Consider the following 5,657-nt stretch of genomic DNA (forward strand, 5'->3'; position numbering starts at 1 on the left):
TATGGTTCTAGAATTACTAGGCATGTGGCAGAAAGGACGTTAACAAGAAGATGTTTTAGGAATAAATTGAAGAATGTGGTTGGGGTTGCTTTGAATTAGTGTGAGACATTCAGTGAGAACATGAGTGGGGGGGACAAGCATTTATTAATGCTAAGTGTTTTATAAATATTATCTTGGAGGTAGCTATGAGAGCAATAGCAGCAGCAACTTCAGGAGCTCTCAACCCAGAAATGGCAAGGGTATTGGAAAACTAGTCAGAAAACTAGTCAGAAAGAGATAGGGACCCTGTACTAGCACTGGAAACAGGGTACTGTTTGAGAGCTCCATTGTCTATACCCAGGTCCAGGTCACAGTTCCGGGGCAGATAGGATGAGTTTTGCTTACAAAGGAACAGAAATCCCTCCAGAGCACAGACCAGGAGAGAGTAACCAGAATCGGGTGACACCACTTGGAAGTACTGAAAACTTACAAACCTCCACATCCACCTTTGAAAGATCCTGAAGCTTAAAACAGTGCTCACCTGCTTCCTCAGCTAGGTAAGCAGAATTGAACACATAATGTTCAAAGTAAAGGTATAGGCTGGAAAAATGAACAAACAATAACAAAAGTAAAAACAACCCCCCCCTTAAAAATATGGCTAACTATCATGTGGAAGAGAAAGTAGAGTTTTCCTACTTGAGTTCAGAGATAGAACAAGAATCAATCATGAAAAATGAATGACAGATTTAAGCTTGATTTCATGGGGGAAAAAAAAAGTTCTTCAATATGTTAGAATAGTCGTAAAATGAAACAAACTGCCATGAAAGGTAGTAGGTTCCCTCTCACTAGAAATATCCAGTCAGACTAGGTGGCAGAATGTTATTTAAGTTTGAACCAGACTAGTGAATATTGGAGGTCTTTCCAGTAATAAAAATCTATGTGACAAAATGCCAACTTTTCATCAGTTTCCAGTAATCACAAGTCAGATTAAAGAGAACAAAGCACATTTAACCATTTCACTGCTCTGCTCAAGGAAGATGATATAGTAACTACGTATTGTCTTTAGGATTAAAAAAAGTCCTTTGTTTGGCATTAAATTCCCTTATAATCTGTGTGTAGCCTACCTTTTCCTAGATTTATTACGTACTACTCTATTGCATTACTTCAACCCTTCCAGACTAACTTGTCTACTTGCTGTCACTCACTAAATGTATTCCTTCTCTCATTTCTAACATGTTTGCACTTACTGACCCGTGCCTATACCCTCCTCAACTCTGTCTCGTAGACTCCCTTTCTGTCTTCAAAGTTCAGTTCAAGCATGACTGTTTTCCATGTCTTTTTCCCCTCATCCCTCTAGTTTCTAATTCTTTCCCCCCCAAAATTTCTCTTTTATTTAATTTCTATGCATTTAGTATATTCTTATATGTGTACATATCTTTTTTTCTTTGATTTAATGTGGCCTTCTTTCGGAGAACACCAAATACAGTGCCTCACACATAGAGGAAGAGTTTAATAAATGACTTTGACAAAGAGGGAAGGATGGGGGGAGAAAGAGAGAGAGACAGAAACAGAGACAGAGAGAGGCAGAGTGACAGAGATAGAGAACCAGAAAAACGAATGGAGATAGAGGAGATGATGCACCTAGAAAACACCAATCCTGCTTGACAGAAACATGGCAGCCTGGTCCTTATCAGTAAGATCTAAATTCAAAGAAAATTAGACATCTCACCAGAGTTTAAAACTTTAAAAGCCCCATTGAGTGGGTTGCCATTTTTGTGTGTGATACAGAGAGACAGGGAGGATCTACTTTTTAAATAACTTATTTTTAAATTTTCTTCATTTTATTTTTAATTTATGAAATAAAACAAGCTTTTTTTTTTAGTTATCTGGTACCTAACATGTGAAAATAAAAAAAGCAACACAGAAGATGGCTGTGTGGTACAGGTGACATGTATTGAAGCAAAACTTCACTAATGAAGTAGGAGTTTGTTTCAGTGTCCTTGGGTCAACTTTTGGGATAAAGTACCAGCCTGTCTGGCTTCTCCACTCTGGGCTTAGTCATCCTAGACAAGTTAGAACATTTATTCCCATTTCAAAATCATTTTTCCTCAATCCATTGTATTATCTTTTTTTTTTCTTTTGTAACAAAATGTCTTATCCAAGATAGAACTGCTGTTCCTTTATAATGAAATCTAGGCTACTTTTTTTTTTTTAATACTCTGGAAACCATTTCCAATCTCATCAGATTTAAGAAATGAAACTTCCCATACTACCTCTAAGTTTGATTGTATCAGAAAAGTGGCATCATAGAAATAACATCACCCTTTCTGCTATTATTCTTTTCTTTCTTACCCTTAGCCTGTGAAAGAGCCAGAGGACAATTGTCCTAAAGGCAATACATTAATTGGAAGGGGGGGTGGAGAAAAAGGTTGTAAAGAAATCATAAGGTCACTGTAGTAGATGTTCATAGAGCAAGCCTACACAACCTGCAACCTCTAGGCTTCTTATGGCCCTCAGGCCACTATCTGCAAGCCAAAAAATTTTGGGGGGAGGGCAAGAAAAATGTAGAGGAAAACATTCTTTGCATGTAGAGGAAATCCTTTGCTATGTTGGAAACAGCTGGAGGGCTGTAAGAGGCCAGACTGCAGGTTGTGCAGGCCCAGCTAGAGCTTAAACACAGAAAACACAGATTCACTCCAGGATGTGCTGGCATCCTTGGACAAACATAGCCTAGGATTTATGTATCCTTATTATCTTGTTGAACATATGATTATTAGTCAAGAGTTTTCTTTTGAGGGAATAAGACAATAAGACAATTTAGATATTGCAGCATGGCATGATGAAAAGGCCTTAGACTTGGTGATAAGAAGCCTGAGTTCATATCATCCCTCTGAGGCTAACAAGCTGAGTGACCACAGGGAGTTTATATCACCTCTATGGAAGATGCTTCTGCCCCTCATTACCCCTCCTCCCACTGGTGAGAACCTCCTGAAACCTCCACGTTGGACTCACTTACCCACCTTTTACTTTTTTCCTCTGCTATACTCTTGACTCTCTGAACATTGATACCACTTCTCCCATATTGGCACCTTCCCCTCCTCCCTTTTTTCAACTCCCTTTCACGTAAGGATTACCTCATTAGAATTTAAGATCCTTAAGAAAAGACAGTGTCAGGGGCAGCTAGGTGTCTCAGTGGATAGAGCACCAGTCCTGGATTCGGGAGGACCTGAGTTCAAATCTGGTCTCAGACAAATAACACTTACTAGCTGTGTGACCCTGGGCAAGTCACTTAACCCCACTGCCTAACCAAAAAAAAAAGAAAGAAAAAGAAAGAAAAGGCAGTGTCTTTCTGTCTGTATTTATACTCCCATTGTTCTATACAGCAGCCAGCAAAGTACTTTTTTGAATTGTGTTTCAAAAAGTTGGTCTTCTCCTCTGTAAAATATAGGTCTTGTACCTGAATAGATCCATACTTATCTTCTACTAATAGGAGTTACAGAATAATCATGATTCTGCGGCTTTAACTACGTCCTTTCATATGTGGGCTCCCTAGAAAAGTAGCCCCAGGTTTGAGAAACATTGGAGACATAGGTCAAATTTCATTTAAAACTATAGTGCCAGCGAAGTGTCCATCCATGCATTTCTCTTACTAGACAGTCAGAGAACATGGTTGTTCAAAGAAAAAGAGAAAAGTAAATAGCATAGCCCAAAAAATGAAGTGAAAGATTTCCCCCCAAACAGATAGAAGTATGCACTGCAAATATTATTGCATGTTCAGTGGCAAAAGGGATGCATACACACACACATGACTGAAAAACATGAATGGAAGGAAACATACATGGTAAACACACTTGATCAGGGAAGACACATAGAAACACGTGAATAAGGAAGACATATAGCAATGAAACATTTAAACCAAGAAAATTCTCCCGTGGCTGCCCTCCCCCTCCCCCAACCCCCCCTCTCTCCTAGCCCACCCTAGGGCAAGACTTTTCTAGCCTTCAAACAGCAAAACTGTTGTTGTTCTCGTAGTGAGGTAAGATGCTTTCCATGCTGAGCTAGGTTTCTCTGTTGCATTATTCTCTCTGATTCATAACTTTTATTGCTACTGGAAACATCTATTGAACTGACTTCTCTAAGGCAGCTGGTGGCACAGTGGGTAGTGTTGGGGGCCTGGAGTTAAACAGATCTGAGTTTGAATCTGACTTCAGATACTAGCTCTATGACCCTATTTTTTCCCCTTCCCTTCCACTTATATTGTCTGCTGAAAAGTATCTGCTAGGTAGCATTCCTCCTTCAGGAAAGAGCCAGATCTTTTTATAAGCTATGAAACCATTCCAAATCTATGATCTGCATTGATGAACGGAGTTCTCAGACCAGGGATTCCCTAGACTGATGAAATAATAATATATCCTAACCAGTATTGAAATACTTATGTGAGTTATCCTAAACCTGCCTATAGATTCGTATGACACTGACTGTGAATTTGATCAAATTGTCTTCCTTACAAATCTTTCTTGACAGTCATTCCCAACACTGAAAGCAAGAAACAATGCATTGATTAAAAAGAGAAAGAGTGTCAGGGATTTTAAAAAGAGTTATAAACAAGCAACATCCTTGCAAATTATCTGACTGTCAGTCTGAACTAGGAGGACTACGAAATTTTTCCCAGATAGAATCTCTCCTGTCCCAATCATTATTCAATTTAAAACCTTGAAGAGACATACAACCTGGTTGGTGGCATTTTATATTATACAAACTCCTTCCTCCATACTTACAATAAAAATTCCAGAAATTTTGGTGTAGAAAGCCCTTGTCCCCATCGTCCTTTCCACATCTTCAGACAGATATTGCCTTGTTAACTGGAGACTTGAGGTCAGGAAGTACTTTTCTCCTCTGTGCTTTAAAATAATAGAGCCAGCAAGAGACAATGAAAATCCCTCAGGAATGATGCCAGGGCTCTCTGCAGAAGGTTATCAGAGAATTGGAGACATCAGACTTGGGCCCTGGAAATGAAGTCTGCAGTGATGTCTGTCCTCCCGCAAACATTTCAATTCATAATCAAATTGGCTGCTCTGGGTTTAGGGATAAATTCAAATAGATATGGCCCATTTGTGTCTGCACTACTTTTACCTGCTTTTCCCTTAGTGCATTCTTTTAAGAGAAAATAATTAAATGTGATTTGGAATTGAATGCAATAAAGCACAGCTTAGCAGTATTTCAGGAATCATAACAAAAATAATTTGATTTTCTGATATTATTTGAAACCATCCTGTGACAACCTGTTATTAAACTTTAAAAAAAAATGATGTCTTTCTCAACTTTATTGGACTGGGGTGTGAAATCCTATTTTCAAAGGGCTATGTTATATTTTATCATTGGCTCTACCACTTGGGGATATATCAATCTATACCTCTCCTGACTTCTTTTAGAAATATTATTGATTAAAAAAAAGAAATAGAATTGATAACAGGACCTTGAAGTCAGAAGTCCTGGTTTTGAATCCTGGTTTTAATACTTCTTTGCTTCAATCTGTTGAGTTATAGAGCCTTCATCTGCCAAATAGGAATGACTCTATTTTTGCAATCTTACTAAATTGTCTGCTCTCTCAGAAGTTTCATCAAACCTTAATAAACAATTGAAATGAAAGAGTACAATAAATACCTAGAGGATTTAAG

This window comes from Phascolarctos cinereus, unplaced genomic scaffold (genome assembly GCF_003287225.1).
Source record: "Phascolarctos cinereus isolate Bilbo 61053 unplaced genomic scaffold, phaCin_HiC Scaffold_9;HRSCAF=440, whole genome shotgun sequence".
In the NCBI taxonomy this organism is placed as follows: domain Eukaryota; kingdom Metazoa; phylum Chordata; class Mammalia; order Diprotodontia; family Phascolarctidae; genus Phascolarctos; species Phascolarctos cinereus.